This window comes from Sitophilus oryzae, unplaced genomic scaffold (genome assembly GCF_002938485.1).
Source record: "Sitophilus oryzae breed Bouriz unplaced genomic scaffold, Soryzae_2.0 scaffold_682_pilon_pilon, whole genome shotgun sequence".
Lineage (NCBI taxonomy): Eukaryota > Metazoa > Arthropoda > Insecta > Coleoptera > Curculionidae > Sitophilus > Sitophilus oryzae.
In genome coordinates, this window is record NW_022147287.1 from 2,823,695 (window position 1) to 2,845,130 (window position 21,436).

Below are 21,436 nucleotides of genomic sequence, written 5' to 3' on the forward strand. Positions count from 1 at the left end.
GTTTTAAGTTGGTAAAGCGTTTATTTCATTTATGTCTTTTAGTGGTAAGAAAATAAAATATATGATTAGGTTGTTATTAATATTTGGTGTAATTTGTTATAGATGATACAGGGTGGTCCGAACTGTGTTCCGGAAACTTCGGCAGCATATTCTGCAGGTAAAAATAAGTAAAAAAGTTCGTATAAATGTATGTCGAAATTGCTTAGTCTCAGAGATACAGGGTGTAGAAGTTTCACTTTTGTTTCGATTTTTTCCAAATAATTTCTGAAGTAACGTCAATATTACGATAAAAATTAGTGCCTGAAAGTTTTTTGACATGAGAAATTTGAGTTTGATGTCAATATGACTCCTCTTTGTAGGGGGCGCTACCTACATGTGTTTTAAGTGTTTTGAAGAGTAATCACTTTTCGTCCGTACCTGTATAAAACTACTGAATAAAAAATATACATGTTCGTGATTTTTTACGTAATTAATGTCTACTAGTAGTTAGAAATATTCAATATATGTCATTATTGACAAAAAATAAACACGTTGAATAGATAGTTTGACTGAAATAATAAATTTGGGAATTTTTTTTATTATTATTTAAATTAATCATAATTTTTTTGCGAAAAAACGATGATAAAACAGGTTCTGTTGAACTTTTGGCCCAAAAACATTCCAAGTTTATGATTTCAGTCTATTAACTCTTTAGTCAACATATGTTTAAGTTATGTCAATGATAGATATTGATAATTTCGATTCCAAATACCTCGAGAACCATTACTCGTAGCGATTTTTACCAAGAGACATTTTTTACGTAAAAAACGTCGTAAATGTATATTTTTTTGCTCAGTAGTTTTACACAGATATGTACAAAACGTTATTACTCTGCAAATCAGTTAAAAAATATGTAGGTGGCGCCCTCTACAGTAGGAGTCATATTGACATCAAAATCAAATTTATCATGTCAAAAAACTACCAAACCCCAATTGTCATCCAAATATTGACGTGACTTCAAAAATTATTTGAAAAAAATCGAAATAAATATGAAACTTCTACACCCTGTGTCTCCGAAACTAAGCATTTTAGGACATACATTTATACGAACTTTTTTACTTATTTTTATCTGCAACCTGTATAGAACAAATAATTTCAACCGAAATAAAAATAATAATCTGTACGAATCACAGGAAGAAGAGTTAAAATTTCTTCAATCGCAGTTCTTTCAGTTACCCAAAAGCAATTAGTTTCTCCAAAAAAAAAGAAACAGAGTGAAGACGTGAAAACGAAAGACAAAATAAAAAAATAAATCATCTCTGGGCTGACTTTGGATCTTAAACGGTCTGGCTGTTGCCCCAGTCAGTTACGCTTGCTGAAAACGCGGAAATGGAAAAGAGAAAAAAACGGGAATTGAGAGAATTGGGAAAAAGTGGAGGGAAATACGGTTTCGGCTTGCCAAGAGGGCGAATTGCCGGCATTTCATCAGCCGACTATTTTTAATAAAATAAAAATAGCTTGGGTACCTAGGTCGATTCAGCCTTAAATGAGTACTCGGGATTCACAATCCTGAGGTAATAATAGGCGGTTGAAGCGTAATGCTAGCCACATTACCTTCCTTGTATACCGAACGGCTCGCAAGGCATTAAACGCTATATACGGGAGCTATTATTATTATTATAATTTTTTGTATCTATTTTGAAAATAAACAACTTAAATATTTGCTGTAGGGCGATCACTTTCTTCAGTCCTTCACCCTACGTAAGAGTAAATCCTAATAACACCTGGCTTACATAGTTCAAGTTATACGACTCTGCGCATAAGTTACTCGACTCTGCTCCATATGTATGGCCATGGCCGTTCCTGGCGAACGTGCAGTGCGTGCACGCACGTAGGTGCAACATTTTGGGGGCGCAAAATCGAAGTGTCAATCAGTACTTTGTAACAAAAAACCGATACGCTTTCTTGTTAGTAAACAAATACTTAAACATACATCATAGGATAAACTTTGCTTAGCGTCGTTTTTGCGTTGGCCGCACCGAATAAACAAGACTAGGGCAATCTGTCGGCAACACATTGATCTCATCTATTTATTTTTCATTTTATTCATTTTGTGGAAAGCACTGTTCATTAAAATGTTGTATCCTATGTTATAGGGCTTGTTTCTCTCTACAATTTCCTGTCTCACAATGTACCGTTTGTGTCGGGGAAGAGATCATTGTTTCATAGTTGTCGATTTTCGACAGAAATCAGTACATGTATATTATTTCGTATTGATTTTATGGAAAGCACTGTTCATTAAAATGTTGTATCCTATGTTATAGGGCTTGTTTCAGTCTACAATTTTCTGTCTCACAATGTACCGTTTGTGTCGGGGAAGGGATCATAGTTTCATAGTTGTCGATTTTCGACAGAAATCAGTACATGTATATTATTTCGTATATTTTTCATTTTATTGATTTTATGGAAAGCACTGTTCATTAAAATGTTGTATCCTATGTTATAGGGCTTGTTTCTCTCTACAATTTTCTGTCTCACAATGTACCGTTTGTGTCGGGGAAGGGTTCATAGTATCATAATTATCGATTTTCGAAAGAAATCAGTACATGCATATTATTTCCGATTTTTAGTTTATTGTTTTTATGTATTTCATATAAAATGGGTCCGTTTTTTTCTTTAGAGTACTATTTTTGTTATTAAATATTTTTGTGGTTTTGTTTGTTTTCTTTAATCAATAAATGTTTTATACTCTAATTATCAGTTAAAAAATACGTAGGTGGCGCCCTCTACAGTAGGAGTCATATTGACATCAAAATCAAATTTATCATGTAAAAAAACTACCAAACCCCAATTATCATCCAAATATTGACGTGACTTCAAAAATTATTTGAAAAAAATCGAAATAAATATGAAACTTCTACGCCCTGTATCTCCGAAACTAAGCATTTTAGGACATACATTTATACGAACTTTTTTACTGATTTTTACCTGCAGAACATGCTGCAACCTGTATAGAACAAATAATTTCAACCGAAATAAAAATAATAATCTGTACGAATCACAGGAAGAAGAGTTAAAATTTCTTCAATCGCAGTTTTTTCAGTTACCCAAAAGCAACTAGTTTCTCCAAAAAAAAAAAGAAACAGAGTGAAGACGTGAAAACGAAAGACAAAATAAAAAAAATAAATCATCTCTGGGCTGACTTTGGATCTTAAACGGTCTGGCTGTTGCCCCAGTCAGTTACGCTTGCTGAAAACGCGGAAATGGAAAAGAGAAAAAAACGGGAATTGAGAGAATTGGGAAAAAGTGGAGGAAAATACCATTTCGGCTTGCCAAGAGGGCGAATTGATAGTCGCGTTTTACAGAATAAATCTAATACCGCCGGTTTTTGTCGTTTAGATTGACGTAAAGATATAGAAATAAAAATACTTCAAATACGAACAACTAGGAAACTATTTTTAAAGTCAGTAGTTTAAATTAAGCTTTGAAAAAAATGCAATAGTTGGTACATTTTTTGGCTGAATGAAATGATTATTGTTGTAACTTTACTTACCATAAATCACACAGTCTTCTATTTTACATCTTTACACTTTTTTTCACTCGATAATAAAGAATGTATTTTGGATTGTGGCAGACCCATATAATAATCAGAAAAATCAGTACAGTCTTGTGCAAACAGGGCCGTAATGTAATAATGAGGTATCTTTTTGTTTCTCGATATATGCAGTTATATTTAACTACATAAACCCGATAGTGTAAGTGCAGATCAGTGCAGTAAGTGTATAATTTATTTTAAAATAATTAGTTGTGAAGTGGGTGTCAAAATTAAAAGAAGCATTAACTACAAAAAAATTCTTTATGGGTATTTCGGCACTGCACTGCAAGAAAATCTACAAAAAATAGTTATTTTTTGTAAACACTTCTGGCGTTAAACCTAAACGGACGCTGCTTGTCAGAAGTTATGTTTACAGTAATACAAATTTGCCTAACAAAGAAAAAAATGCTTAACGTTTCGGAAAGTTATCTCTTTCCGTCGTCGGAAGCAAAAAATACAAAGAACAAAGAAAAAAAACTATTTAAAATATTTAAAATTCAACTATTCGAAAACACTTTACTTTTTTAAAACAGATACATCTACAAGAAACCGTTGACGTTCCTTGCAGTTTTCTTGCAGTGCAGTGGCGAAATACCCATAAAGGATTTTTTTGGAGATGAATCCGCCACAATGATTGAAACCGCCACACAATTGAAATTTGTCCAAACTTATTTCTTTCAATTATCAAAAAGCAACTCGTTTCCTTTTTTACAAAAAAAAATACAGAAAGGAAGGAAAGCCAAAGGAAAAAAAAAGTAAATTATCTCTTCATTCAGAAATCTTGGCTGATTTTAGTTCTCAAACGATTTGGCTGCTGCCCCAGTCAGTTACGTTTACTGAAAATGCGAAAATGGAAACGAGGGAATGGGGAGAATTGGGAAAAAGTAGGAAGAAAACCTCTTTGGTTTACCAAAGGAGCAAATTGATAGTTGTGTTTTTCAGAATACATCTAAAACTGTTCGATATGTTTCTGGAAATGTATCGTCCTGTAAATTGTTTTTATATAAACACTCACCGGCAAAAAAAACCGGTCTCTAAAAACTAGTCCCAATTTCAATGATGGATTTCTCGCCAACCACTCATTAGATTTTAATGATTTTTTTTTAAATTGTAAATTAATTTCTTCTTAACGAATTTATTTTGAGCATATACAGGGCACAACAATAAGACGAAGTTTTTTGCCCGAACTCTGTAACAGTTTTGTTTATTTATACATAAAACTTTTTGCCTGCGAAGCATTTTTCCGAGACGTTCGTTTTAAAACAGCATATCTCCAATACAAAAAGAGATAATGTGGTGATTAAAAAAACAAAATTCTCACAATAGATGAGGCTACAATGATGCAATTTAATTTAGCAATAGCTACTACCGCTGCTGCACCCTACAGGGTGTTACAAAGTTCGGGCAAAAAACTTCGTCTTATTGTTGTGTCCTGTATATGCTCAAAATAAATTCGGAATAAAAATTTCTGACTTCAAAGCATCCGTTAAAAAGGAACTAATTTATAATAAAAAAATCAACATCTAATGAGTGGTTCGCGAGAAATCCAACTTTGAAATTGGGTCTTTAGTGGCCGTTTTTTTCTTGCCGGTGAGTATTATTTTTTTGTGGTGGTGGTGGATGGTGTCTGGTGGCGTAGAGTTACAGCTCTCGTATACCAATTCAAAGGTTGTGGGCTCGAATCCTATAGCCGGCATTTCATCAGCCGACTATTTTTAATAAAATAAAAATAGTTTGGGTACCTACGTCGACTCAGCCTTAAATGAGTACTCGGGATTCACAATCCTGAGGTAATAATAGGCGGTTGAAGTGTAATGCTAGCCACATTACCTTCCTTGTATACCGAACGGCTCTAGTATAGCAAGTTGTACCTTGCTACTCCCAAGGCGTTAAACGCTATATAGGGGAGCTATTATTATTATTATTATAATTTTTTGTATCTATTTTGAAAATAAACAACTTAAATATTTGCTGTAGGGCGATCACTTTAAATAAATAAATGCCTTTATTGTCAAAAAATTTTACAATTTGTAGGCAAAGGTAAAGTAAACAAACAAAAGAGAATACAAAACAAGTATACAAATTACATTGTCAGTCTTATTGTTTAAAATAAACATTTATAAATGTTGACAATGTCAAAGAATAAAAAAATAAAAATAATATTCAAAAATATTTAGTAAATATAGTAATAGCAAATATTAGACCAGTGTTTACAAGATCAAATTCGATTATCAAAATATAAGTCATTTACGGCGGAGAAAGCCTTGTCTAGTAAATAAAATGTCAATGCTTTGCGAAATGAAGAAAATGATGTTAGGGATTTGATTTCAAATGGCAGGTGATTGTGGCTTTCTTCGGACCTTCACCCTACGTAAGAGTATGGTAACACCTGGCTTACATGGTTCAAGTTACTCGACTCTGCGCCATATGTATGGCCTCAGGTGGGTTGTAGCCCACTAAGATTTTGGTTTTCCTAGGGTTTAGTTTTTTCTACCTTTCCCTATACCATCAGTCATTCCTGGTAACATATCCAAAGTACAACTTATCTTAGAAAGGAACTTTCCTATTTTCAGGCTCTTCGAAATAACTTATTTCACAACTTATAAACACATGTATGTGAAAGGTAAGAACAACACAAATAAAAATATCATGGTCTGGATTCGATTCATCAATAAACAGTGGTGTAATTTCACAGTAAAGTGGATCGCTTATCCGCATTGCTAGCTGTAACTCATTTCCGAGTTTTTCTTGAATTGCAATAAAGCCAATAGCGCTATTCTCACCGATAAAGCGACGAGGCCGATGGGAATAAAGCCGTATTTAATGTTTTTAACGGGCGCCATCGCGAAGTTAAGAGAACTTTTCCCAAAATCAATTTGCCAACTTCGAAAGTAATTGCAAACATCAAAGTTGTTGGCTAGAAACTTTGCGTTTTTCGCTTCTAATCTTCGCCGATGATGACAAAATATTATTCAAAACTTTTATGAACGCGATATTTCTTTACGCAGATTTCTATAGAGGTTTCTTTTTATAATTTATTATAAACATTTTAATATAATAAGTACAATAAATACAGAATTTGATTTTAATATATTTTTTAATTTTTTTGAGCTAGCGAGAAGAAAAAACTGGTAAGGATCGCGTTTTTTTTGTCTAGCAACCTTTCCTATTTTGAATGACCCTGGGTAAGTGCTCCATAAGTAATTATGGGTCTTACTATAATGCCGGAAACACTGTAACCTATGAGGTCTATTCTGCCGTCGCACGGTGGGGTATTAGCATGAAAAAGGTGATCGAAATTCGAAAAAGCAAAAGATTTCCCAAAAAAAGATAAATGATAAGTTAAATCATGTCTGCCATGAATGGCGTTGCTATGGGTCTGTTTAGTTGCATTCATTTGTATCAACGAAACGTCAAAGTTGTTACTTCTCACAGATAAGAGGTAAATGGCTAAATTTTATGTTTAAAATTATAAATTGTTGTTGTTGCTGTGCTCTTTTTACGTTTATATTATTGTTTTGATTGAAAATGGCTCAGCAAGCTGCAGGTATGTATTCTACAAAAACGTATTATTTATTTTGATATTCTCTATAGTAACGATTTTTTTTGCAACTAAAAGTTAGGCGTTCAGAAAATTTGATTAAATTTGTGACATTTTTATTATACTTAGAGATTTAGTTGCGCATTTCGAAGAATTCAGCATATTGTCTATATACGTTTTACTTAGTAAACATTGGGCTTTCATACAGTAAAATAAAATACTGCGACTTTTTGCGACTTTGCTAATAAAATGACAAAAAGATTCTTGGTTTCCTCTCTTGATTTGCCAATCAGTGATATACTAATGCGAGGTGTAAACCGCGATGGCATTGTTGTGTACAAAGCGATCGCATTAGTGCCATTAGCAGTATAGCACAATTTGGCATTAGTAGCGACTTTAGTGGTATGGACATTGCTCGCGGATCAGTCGTAGCATTAGTAGTATTAGTTGCGATATTATTACTGGCATTAGTGGCATTGACCGTGGAAACACTAGAACAGTGATTTTTCTTTCTTTTTTTAGAATCGACAAATTAGCCTTTATTTTGTTCATATTATTTCCTCTTTAATTGAAAATAGCCGAATGATATATATAAAATAGGAATTTATATAAGGCCTACATAAAAAATTTCGATCAACTATCTGTGTCAAATACCCCACTGTGCGTCGGCAGTTAAAAGGCGGCAAGTGAATTTTTTTCAATTTTGAGATTTTTGCATTTTTAGACTAATGTGACCCTACTCTAGCTAAATATACAAAAATATTTTTGAAAAATATTTTTTTTCTACGATTTTTGAAATTTGAAAAAGCGGCATAACGTCATCATTTTGGAAGTAAAAAAGCGGCAAGTGTAAATATAAGTGGCGTAATAAAAAGCGGCAAGTGTAATAAGTAGGAAGGAGAAAAAACATTGACCACGGAAAATTAACCACTATTTGGTTGAATTTTACTTATACTTAACTTAATAAATTTCTTGTAGGGAATAAAGTGCGAGAAATCTAAAAATGAGGTCGTAAACTAGTTAATATTAACCTAAAATTATGCCTTTGAAACGTGGCAACGTCGGAGTTAGCTGGCATTTTTAAAATGTAGTTACTGAGAACGTATTGAGGGCATTAAGACTACAGGGACTTAAAGTAGGTGAAATGTTACTTTATTATAACCTCAAATTTGTCTCGGGGGTCGAAGGCATTGTTTGGTTTTCAAGTTAGGTTAAAATTTAGTTCTTAATAACTTTAAATTAGACCTTATTTGGAGGAGTTCAAATTAGGTTGAAAATTTAATTTATTTCGACCTCATAAGTCGCTATTATCCTTCAAAGGTAAAAGTAACTTAGTTTTTTGACTTGGAAGAAAGTCAAACATACGGCAGGTTAAAAATTACCTTTTTTAATTTCCTCGGGGTGATTTCCGTTTAAAAAAGTTTTCGAGGGATTATTACGTCATAGCACATTACCTTGTTCCCACTGGTTGGGAACGAAAGAATATTCAATGCGTTTCTTTTTTATTACCGCCACAATCTTAAACGTGTCCATTATGTGCAATAAAAACAAAAAGTCCTCTGTAATAACACTCACAATCCCAAAAACTTTTAAAAATAATAAGCAAAGAAAACTAATTTAGTTTTCTAGTTAGTTAGTGTTCTAGTTTAGGCCAGTTCGGTAATTGCATCGGCCAGCAAAAGGATAAAAATTTGACATATCACGTGACTCTCAATAAAGATTCTCATTTTAAGACAAATTATTACTGTGAAAAGTTAATCGGATTGCTCGAAGATGTAATTACCGAACTTAGCATAAAATATCATTGTCAACTGTCACTGTCACTCAAAGAAAATAAAAGTTTTCTGTTTTATCGGCGATAATTCGACCTAATATAGTCCATTTTTTAACCTGCACGTCGAAGGAAAAATACCTTAAGCAAGAAATCTTAACCTTTGAGGTTATTAATTTAAATAAATCTTAACCTCATAAAAAGAAAGAGAACTTTAAGGTTTTAAAATTATGGAAAACCTAACTTCATAGACGAATAGTTAAAAACACCATTAGCGGCCATTTTCTTATCCAATTTGTTTTCAAAAAATATTTTTTTGTGATATTGTTCTAAACTATTGAGAAAAATAATCAGACGTTTATGAATAATAATATCTACCACAAATTAAATTAACTAATTAAGAACTTTAAAAGTGTATCAAGGAAGTTAGCCGAAAAAAAGTTAGGTTAGAACCTTGAAAATAGCGAGTTATTCTAAAATTAATTGTTGGAAATGCATAAAATTTTAATGGCGCATATTTTTTTAGAGCCTATCATATTTACATCTCACAGAAAAATTTTCTCCGCAGACATAATTATCTTGGGAATCCAGTAATCCACTTCTTACCAATAACTTATTTACATTTACTAGGAAGTGCGTATATGTAGGTATTTCATCCATATTGAATTAATGTTCAAACGGCCATGCCAGTTATTACACTTTTTTGTCTTCCTGGTTCATTATTGGGAAATTCAATTACATACACATATTAAAAAGAAAAATACTTTACCTTATTCTTTCTCTTTCTTTCCCATGTTAAAATGTAGGTAGTATAAATTAAGACTATTTTTAGTAAAATTTACCTCTATTTTACCATATTATAACTAGCGATGGGAACTATCGAATGAATTAGACTATCGAATGGTTAATGAATGAATGATTTCAACTATCGAATGGTTTTATTCGAATAAAATCATTCATTCATTTGTATACTAAAGCATATGTGACAACCTGGCCGTGCGACTAAATGGTTATCGTTGAGCCACGAGTATCGAATGCTTTTGATAAATGAAATTTAGTATTCGTTTGATTTTTGTATGCGTCAGTGCATTATTAGTTCTTCCAAATTTTTATAATTTCGCCGTATAAATACTGTGCTATTTTTGCGTTTATTAAAATAGTTAAAATACTAAAATAGTAGTTATTTTTTAATTTTATTTATTGACGATTGTGTGCATGTGCAGGTGGTCAAAAGTTTTCCGAAAATTTGTGTGGTTTTCCGTAGTCCGATCTTTCAATTATTTAATTTTATATGGTATATGGCTATTTTTTAATGGGAAATTTTGAGAGGTAGCAATTTTTAAGAGAGATGAGATGAACTTACAATTAATTTTAAAAATACATATTTGTATTTTAGATGTTTTAATAATATTAATTAGTTGAACTTAATAATCATATTTAAGTAATGTAGTTAAGTAAATGGTTATCGAACTCAAACTATGGGGTGAGAAAATTAAAATGAAAGTTTTACACGTCCCAATTTAAAAAAAAAGTTAACGATGTTTGTATTTTGTTTATGCTAATTCTCTTACATGTAGTTTTTTGCGAAGAAATATTTCATTTATTTTTTAAAGTAAATGCCAGTAAAAGTAAATATAATTTTTAAATAGTAATATAAAGCACCTAATATAAATAATTTTGATTTCTAATTTTTTATTTATATTTTCCTTCCATTACACATTGCATGCTTAGAAAATTAATAAATGTTTATATTTCATGATTTTAAAATTTGTTGTTAATATAACAAATTAGTTCTATTTAATAAACCAACGTTGCCACACACAAAAAATTTAAGACTATATTATTTTTAAATAGGATCTAATATAAATAATTTTGACATCTAATTTGTTGTTTATATTTTGCTACTACTTAAAAAAATATTTATATTAAATGATTTTAAATTTTGTTGTTAATAGGTATAACAAATGATTACTGTTATTATTATTTATTAAACCAGTCTTTGCTTAAAAACATTAAAAATAATTTTCCTACATCCAAAATAACAAGTATTATTGCAGTGTAACAACAGAATATTAATAAAAAAAATGCAGAATATATACACATACTAACCCTAACTAACTAAAGCCAAACAATAATATTCTTTGCTAATATCAACTAATACCAAAATATGGCAACAGCACCCTTCATAATGTATTTTCTGTGTAAATACTAGAACCTCAATAAAAAAAATAATGTGTCCTTATCTATATCTGACTCCGCAAAAAATCAAAGATGCCGGCTTCTTTCATAGCATTGCCACCGACCGCTGTCAGGTTTCTCGAAAAGAAACCTACGTCGCCGGGCGACAACTAAAATTTAGTTAATATTTTATTATAATCGATCCTGACGAATAAATGAATTTCATAAATGAATGAATTTTATAAATGAATGGATTTTGCTGCCGAATTACTAGAATACAATATTTCAAGGCAGATGACGGATCTATTCGATAATTTTTATTCGAATAGTTTTCAACGAATGTTTTCTTACTAACTATCGAATTATTCGAATGAATTGCAACTATCGAATGTTTCGATAGTATTCATTCGATAGTTCCCACTACTAGTTATGACCTCTGGTCGGTTATTTTGGACTTCATAGTCCATATTTCCTACAAGACATTATAACCTGTTAACCTGTTTTTAACTTCCAAATTACTTTAGTTTTATTCCCCACTTTGGGAATTTTAACGTCAATTCTTGGACATTTCGACCAATTTCCAGTTGGTCAATAATAGTCCAAGTGGTTAATTTAACGTAATTTTAACTTCAAATGTTTGTTGGATTACTTATCCCATTTACCTTTCACCCAATTCCCCACTCGCCACCTTCCAGAAAGGCGCAGAAAATGAAAACCAGACGAAAAAGAAACAAAGAAATAAATTCTTGGCCAATTTAAATCAGGAACTTCTTGAACTTTAAATTGGCTATTTATCGCGCGGAAAGGAATAAAACAAATATAAGCGCAGGTCGGACGTTTATAGCGTTAAATTAACTCGATTTTACAACCTTTTAAAATAAATCTACAACTGGCACGAACGGAGAAGAAGAGAAGAAACGGGGCTGGCTCTTAATCTGACTGGGACTTCTGCTCTGCTCTGCGCCTCGAGCGATTTACGGCGGTCGCGGCGTTGCCAAAACGGTAACTTTTCGTTTGGACTTCTTTCTCTCGGCTTAAAATTGGACGGATTTATTCGAAGTGTAATATGGAAAAGTTAAAGAGATTTTTAGAACAGGATATACAGTTGTTTTGTGGAGAAAGAGAGATATTTAGTTCCATGAAAATATGAAGTATTTTTTTCCTTGGCTGTGATTTCTGATCTCCAGCTCGAGCAATTTGTATTCCTTTCCTAGCCCTGTTGCCAAAAACATAACTTTTTAAAATATGACATATTCATCCGATATACAGGGTGTCCCAGAAAAAAATGCAAGTATTTTAACTGGTAGTATATATTCCACCCCAGAAACACGCCTATGAGGTTTTTTTCGCAAAAAAAACTTTGAAAATTCCGAATTTTTTGAAATTTCTTTTGGAAATTTTTTTAGTTTTTATTTAAAACAAAAATTCTTGTTAATATGGCAACACAGGTAGTAGATTAAATTTACAAGAAAGAAAATCCAAAAAAATCTAGTGGTTCTCAAAATTTTAGCAAAAAATCTTTTTTTTTTGGATATTTTCAAAGTAAAATAATTCCGTTATTTTGAACTTATTTGAAAAACGATGAAGAGAAAATATGTTTCTTTTATCGAGATCTACCACCACTTAAAATACTTGCACTTATTTCTGGGATACCCTGTTTATAACAATAAGTTGTTTAATCACGATTTAATCTATAATGTATGCCTAGTAAAAAACGAAGTACAACCTGCCTAGATTTTATCTAGTACAACCTTTGAGTACAACCAAACCACACCAGCCGTCCGAAGCTCTCTTGTAAAGTTAGCAAAATGGCGCTTATCATGTTTTTCCTCTGGACCCTTCAATTGTTGTCAGTTAGTAATCAAGTTAATTTTGAAGTTTAACTTGATATAATGTAATTTTATCAGAATGTCAACGGTTTTTGTAGACGTATCTGTTGAAAAAAAACTAAAGTGTTCTTGAGCAGTTGTATTTGGATATTTTAAATAGTTTTTTTCTTTGTTCTTTATGTTTTTTTACTAGGGATGTCGGGAAGATACACACTTGCGTGCATAGAAATCGGCCCAAGGCAAAATTTTAAAGTTAACTATATATTTTTTAGAATCTATTTGTCATATTAAGAAAAAATACATGCTCTTTGAAAGACAATTTCATATTCTTTGAAAAGAGTTTAGAGATATTAATTTGTATTTTGGTGTCTTTGAATTAAAATTATTAAATTAATGCATGAAACAAATTATCGCTTTTTATTACTAAGAGAGGTATTATTTATGTATTTATTTATGGACAATTAACTGAACTAAATTTTCAATAATGGGTATGACCCCCTCTTGCTCTAACAACATCTCTCATACGATTTGGCATAGATTCGATCAAATTTGATATTGTTTCTTGCGGGATGTTAAGCCACTCTTCCTCTACTGCAACAATGAACTCTGGGATAGAAGTTGGGGCTCTTCGACTAGTACGAATTCTTCGTTTTAGCTCATCCCATAAATGTTCTATCGGGTTTAAGTCTGGACTGCATGCTGGCCATTCCATAACCCGAAATCCGACTTCTGAAATGTAATCGTGTACAATTCTTGATGTGTGTGCCTTCGCATTGTCATGCATAAAAGTGAATTCGTTTCCAATGTAGTCGACGTAAGGTACCACATGAACTGCTAAAATCTCCTCAATATACCTAGCACCAGTTAAACCTCCTCTCCCGTGCCGACGGTCGCCCCAACGGATGAAAACTGGGTCGGTTCGCGCAGTCATAGAAATTGCATCCCAGATCATGCAGGAACCATCTCCATAAGCAATCCGCTCCTCAATGCAGCATTCTGCGAATCGCTCACCTGGCCTCCGGTACACTTTTCTTCTTTGGTCACTACCATAGAGGCATATCCTGGTCTCATCTGAGAATAAAACAGATTCCCATTGTTCTAGTGTCCAATTCAGATGTTCCAGTGCAAAACGCAGACGTGCTTGACGATGAGCTGGGGTAAGTTTTGGACCAATTGCGGGTGTTTTGGTGGTCATGTTACTTTCCTTCAATCTTCGTCTTACTGTCCACTGACTAATAGTCACTCCTCGTATTTCACGGAGCTGTTGTTGCACCTGAATAGCATTAAGACGCCGATTTCTTAACGTTGTTGACGCAATAAAGCGGTCATTACGATCCGTTGTATATCTCTTTCTACCAGTTCCAGGTCGACTACGAAAGGATCGAGTTTCCTCATACCGTTCACACACTCTTCGAAACGCCCCGCGTGTCATATATAGTTGCCGAGCTACAGCTCTCTGTTTAAGTCCATTTTCGATTAAAGCGATTACTTGGGCGGCTTTTTCCGGTGATGTATGCTTTAAATTGAAACACTAATCAAACAATGAAACACAACTAATCAAAGAATAAAAGAACAATGTGAAAATTTGCTGCCATATAAAAATCAAAAGTTGTAGTCATTTCCGGTGAAACAGGAAATGACCAAAAACAATTGAATACGTCAATCAATCCTAATTTATGTAAGATATGAAATATCATTTTTTTATTTGAAAAAATTAAAAAGATATAGGGGTGAGCCACTTTTGAGACACACACGGTAGAGTGTTTGATATCATGTACGTAAGTAAAAAAATGGGGGTATCTATTTAAAATAAGTAAGATGCTGTCAACCGAAGGTGTCAATTGCTGTCATGTTAAAAATATTTTTAATCGACAGATCTTGTTGAAACGATATGCAACAAATCTCCGATCTAGATATTTTATTTTTCTAGAACGCTCAGCCTAGGACACCCTGTATACTTCTATTATGTTGTAGATGTACTTAAAACTAAGATTTTATTTTTTATAAAAAAATTGTAAATCGTATTTTTATTTGATAATACAAAAGACAGTATCAATATAACATTGTCACCCAAAAAGAAATACAGAGACGAGCTAAAATCAACGTTTCTCAAGGCAGTTTTAATTAGAGAGATACTTCAACCTAATCGAAAATCTTGCCCCATGTTTTCGTCAAATTTCTCGTCCCCTCTCTTCCAACAAAGGAGGCTAGTGTGCATACGTGGCGCCGGCTACCCCGGAAGCGTCTGACAGGAAATACTTATAAAACTATTAGTCAAATAGGTCCCGCAGGTTGAGCCAGTGCCCCTCTGGACCTCCTACAGACAGGTTACTTCTTGGAAAGTCATTAGCCAGAAAGCACGACTTCCCTAATATATTCCATAGTTAGAGAACAGTTGATGCTAAATGCTGTACTTTGAACTTTTCTGTGTATTTTTTATCCTAATTTATATAAAATCAAAATTTTAGCATCGTATTCTTTTATATTAAGGGTATAGTGCTATGATATACAGAGTGATCCGAATTGTATTCCGGAAACTTCGGCAGAATATTCTGCAGATAAAAATAAGTAAAAAAGTTCGTATAAATGTATGTCCTAAAATGCTTAGTTTCGGAGATACAGGGTGTAGAAGTTTCATTTTTATTTCGATTTTGTTTCAAATAATTTATACCTATTTACACATTTTATTAAGATGAAAAAAAAACAATAACTAAAATGAATAAATTATTCTGAGATCTAGATATATTAAAGCCTTTTTACAGATATGAAAAATACAGTTAAAACATTCTGCAAGCCAAATGTGATTTAACGATTCGAGAAATATTACTGGCAGCAGTATGAAAAATGGCAGAATAGCGGGGCAAAGATGAGAACGTCGCGAAGGATGAAATGAAGAAGCGAAGGAAAAACCCGACCCTAAAATGATTGAGCTCTTAGGAAAACTCTATAATTTCGGGGTGGCGACAAAGTTGCAAGTGGAAAGCGTGGAAATTGACAGACTTTTATATTTCCATCCCGACATCGTAACGTTTTTATTCTTTAAATTATGCATCTTTAAAAAAATATGAACGTTTAAAAAGGTATAAAATGTATATTTTGAAAGCGAGCAGTAAAAGTTTTATTGGATAATAAAAAAAAACGTTTTTAAATGACTCAATTTTTTCATAACGATTCTATTTCATATTTTATTTGGTTCTACAATTTTGTTGTTCTTCTTAAAGTGCCTTCTCCATTCAGTGAAGATCGGCAACAACCATGGCAAATTCCTCTTTATTTTTCGCTCTTCTCAGCAAAGTATGTGAGTCCAGGCCTGTCCAATCTCTGATGTTCTTCAGCCAGGAGCATTGCCGTCGTCCGGGTCCGCGCTTTCCCTCAATTTTACCCTCGATGATGAGCTGAAGGAATTCGTACTTGCTATGTCTCATGATATGGCCCAAATAGGCTGCTTTCCTCTTTTTTATTATGTCGAGGAGTTCTCGGTCCTTGTTCATTTGGTTTAGAACTCGTTCATTCGAGACACGGTCAGTCCATGGTATTCTCAGCATTCTGCGATATACCCACATCTCAAATGCTTCTAACTTATTCATTGCGCTTATTTTGAGTGTCCACGATTCAACCCCGTAGAGAAGTGTGGAAAGTACGTAGCACTTGACGAAGTTGTCTTTTATATGGATGTTGAGACGTTTATCGCACAGTAGGACACAGTTGAGACGTTTATCGCACAATTTTGTTAGAATAAGATATTAAGGCGCATTCTCACGACTGGTGTACTTTACAAACCTTTGTTATTGGAATATGCTTGCCATGTCCTGAGAACGGTTTCCTTGGTCACTCGTCGCGTCCCCAGTCTCTGTCGGTAAACATAGCCCGAGTCAAAGGATTACAATAATTATTCGTACACTTGCCAAGTGTACTGGGCCAGCCTTGTCTGTACTTTCCGAGGCGCAAAAAAACGACTGCGCAAATAATTTTACTGTTATATATCCCATTTATTTCCGGATTGTAGTGTTTTTGGAGTTAATTGCGGATAATTTAAAACGTTACCACAATAATAGATTTTAATATCAAATCTACGTTAATAACTTCAGTATTGGCGACATACCTAAATCGTTCTCACAGCAATATATTCTGTCTTTTTCTCAGGTAAGATTTCGACAGACGATGACAGAAGAAAAGCAGATGACATCCCATACCAATCTATTTATTTTACTAACAAAAGTTTCTAATAATTTTTAAGTTAACTATGGATGGGTTTAAATATAAATTCGTCATGCGTTGTCACTTGTTGTTTTTAACCAGTTTTATTGGTTTATTTCAAAAATGACAGATCGTATTTCAATTTTATTGGTTTAACGGAACGATGAACGACAAACGGACGCCGATACGTATGAACTCGCCTTTAGATTTTTGACGTTTGTCAAAGTCTTGCCAAATTATAGGTTATAAGTTTGTGACAACTTTTGACAAATACCCTGCGTTTTGGAAGATGATGCATTTTGATTCGTGTTATTACGTGTGTTTTGTGTCTTTTGAAGTCAAGTGGAGGAAAAATCGAGTCAAAATTAACTGTAGAACCCCGAGCACTGTTTATGGTTAATACTAGCTGCCCAGGCAGAAAGTCTTATACAGATACAACAATAAAGTTACTATCAATAAAGTTCGTATACCATCTCGTCGTAGATAAGTGCATCTCGAATATGGTAGAAGGACCATACTAAAAACTGGAGTAGCTGTAAAATATCGACATCACACGATAGGTAAATAATGGATTTTAATACTGCAGAAAAATAATGTCAAAAGGTACTGGTTTAAAAAAATTAAGATTAAAGTTAATTAATCAACCTGTGAGGTATAAAATTTGGTAAGTGTTATTATTAATAAAATAGTTTATTTTAATTATGTTGTTTTATTTATTCCTGCGGAATATTATAAATTTGTATTTGTACATACATAAGTTATATTGATAAATATAATGATAAATGCGGGAAGTTTCATAAAGCTTGAAAGTAAGAAATAGTTCTTTTTTATATTTTTTGGTATGTGGTGTCTTGTTTTTGTTTGTTTTGTATTAAACCTGTATTAACACACTGTTTTTTATTAAATTAAATAACTCGATTACATTTTTTCAGTTTTATACAGTTTTTATCACAATATTTTGAAGTTACTTGTCAGTCAAATTTTAAATACATATATTAATTTCCTGCTATGCGTTCCAGTTGTACCAACTTTTTTCTTTGTAAAATAAAATAAACTACTTTGAAATTAAAATGACAGACACATCTATCACTGTCAAGGATCTTCTCGTTGGACAGACTATAAATGGAGTGGAGAAATGAAGACTACACGGGAAAACCAGATATGTCACATTTTCATAGAAATTAAGATATCGATACAACTTTATAGACGAATGCTAACGTCATTCGAGAAAAAAGAAAGTAATAATACGCTTAGTCCCAAAGATATTACAACTTGGTTATTTTGCCGTACAAAGGAAAAACCAGAGTAGTCCACGCGTAAATGGCAAAAACCAAAGATGTACTTACGCTACTTAAATATTAATTTTCTTCCTACAACAAAAAAATAATAGTTTAGATTTAGGTTTTATACAACCTTTAATTGGACATCCCTGGGTTTCCCCTGTTTTGTTTTGCATTTTGACATTTTTATTTCGATATTTCAGAAAATATGGCGATAGTTAGATTCACACTATTAATAATTCAGAATTGGTAGTAATATATATTTTTCTAATTATTCAACCGAAAATAATATTTCTTTAAAAACACTAAATTGCATTTTTTTCGACTCCAATTAAAATGGACAAAACTGGGGTGTCCCGTGTAGTCTTCAAATGATGTTGTTTTGGATATTATGGATTAATAAGAAAATGAGCCCTTCATATGGATGGCCAAACAAACATAAAGAACATAGAAATCGTATTGCAGTGTACAGTAAAAGAACTTAAAAAGAAAAAAGAATCATTAGTAACGACAATTTCGGGACGACCGGTATCCATCGATGCGACTATACTGTTTACTTGCCAAGGATTTAAACAATGTTTGTGCTGGCGTATTTGTTGAAATGGACATGTTGTGTGATCGCCACACTTGCCGATGTTGTTTACAAAGTGGGGAGAGGTGTAGCTTACTACGGGTTACTCTTATAACCGATTCTGAACCGTCCTAGATGTCCTGTGATGCGTATGCGCAGAAGGAAATATGAAGACATTATTTCATTTGCGCATGCGCTGCAGAGTTCTAGGACGGTTCAGAATCGGTAATAACAAGAACCTGAACAAAGCTATTGGCGTCCTTGCCAAGTAGACGATTCGTGAGGGTGCGCCTTTAAATGAAATTTGGTATGTCGATAGATTGCAGCAAGACCAACTTGGCCGTGTATGGTTAGTAATTTTTTTTTGTTTAAACTATTTACTATGAATTGTTTTTTTTTATAACTGTCTATTAATTGGAATCCTGTCAGACAATAAAGTTAGTATTTATTTATTTATTAAAAAATTACATAAAAAAGTAATGATAATACATATATAGGTGCCGCCCTCTACAAATAGGAGTCATATTGACATCAAAATATAATTTCTCATGTCAAAAAACTCCCAGACACCATTTTTCATCGAAATATTGCCGTTACTTTAGAAATTATTTGGAAAAATGAAACTTGTACACCCTGTATCTCCGAAACTAAGCATTTTAGGATATACATTTATACGAACTCAAATCCTTCAATTTAATAGCTGTTAGGAAGAAGTTTCTCCCCGAATATGTGCACATAGTACACACACAATATTTTTTTCAATGGAAAAATACCGAATCCTTTTCCGGATACCACGAAAATGTTTACCTTAAATTGTCCGAAAATTTAAAAATGATGCGACATCGATCGGGTCTATCCGGAACGACCTCAAACACATCCTCCGACAATAGCTTTAAATTCTCGGAAAATAGCAAACGTTTTCGGGGCGACCGACGTGCCATTTTTATATTGCAAACGTGAGAATACGCCGCCTTTTCATATATATTTAAATTATGTGTCCGAGGTGGTGCGGGACAAAGTTCAGTCCGCTGAAAAATCGCTCTCTCGAGTGAGATTCGCCGCGAGTTTTAGAGCGGAATATATTGTCCTGAAATATTCCAAGTTTACAGTTTTAAATTTTATTTTATTGCTATATTGATCGTAGATATCCATAGTGTATTTAAAGGTTTGTATTAAATCCAAACTGTACTATCTTCTTCTTCTTCGTACGTTAGGACCAAGTCCTGTGTTTTCTTCAATGGTTCCCTAAGAACAGTTGGGATTATGAAGACCAGCTTTCATACCATCTTATAGGTGGTCGTCCCGGCGCGGCGGTCTAGGCGTGTTGGATCTTTTCTTCTTAGCAATAATCGCTAACCGGTCGTTTGGCATCCTGTCCACATAGTCTCTCCGCTCTCTGTTTCCGGCCCATCTTACTACATCCTGTGCTTCACATGTTTCTCTTATATCCTCACTTCTTTTCCGGTCATATATTCTGTAATCGATCTAAGTGTTCGCATTTTTGTTGTTCTTAGGACATATGACATATGATATGTGTTTCTATTCAGAATGTCATTTTCTATCGAATAAAGTAAAAAAATTCCGAGGGCGCCATTTAAAAATCAAAAGTGTAAAATCGCTATTTTTGGGGCTTACTCAACCGGATCTCACAATGCAAATTCACCTCAAATATCCCTTTAGTTGGTCATTGGCAAGCACTCTCTCATTGTACATGAAAATAACGAAACAAACATTTACTGATCTGGATAAAATTGATTGTTAAATAGTAAAACTCACCCGGGGGTACTCCGCCCCCTAGCTACTGACATCACTGACATTCTATCAATATATCCCATTCCATCTAATTCAAATATTATTCGGATCTATTGGTTAATAATCTTCAACAACTAGCTAGTGTCACCTGAAATAGTATAGGGGCTTCCCCCGGACGCCAATCTGCCGCTAAACAGATTCGCATCCCAATCGATGGATGGGTCCTCACGCAACGCCCCAGCGGTGTCAATCGAGAAGCAAGAGAGACCTCAAACTCTCAAGACCATCCTCGAAGGAACGACGTCACAAGAGGTTTTCTACTCCCATAGTCAAAAGACTCGCTACTTCCAAATGTCAGCTCTGTGACAAAACACAACACTACAGCCGGCCGGCTCATCTACTACTGACTCGCCGGCAAGCTAAGCCTCCTCTTACATCACAATTTTACCTGATCATAAATATTTACATCGCTTGCCAATGAATCATACTATTTTCAGTGTTTTAGCATTACTAGATAAATAAATAGATAGTTTCTGAAGGAAAGCATATTTTTTATTAGAATAGTGAATAAATAAAAGCATTATTATAACAAACTTATTTTCCAAGTTTTACAAAAGTTGTAGTCATTTTCGGTAAAACAGGAGGTGACCAAAAACAACTGAATACATCATTCAATCCTGATTTATGTCATATACTAACGTACCAAGTCGCGTTATTTTATCTGAAAAAATAAAAAAGATATA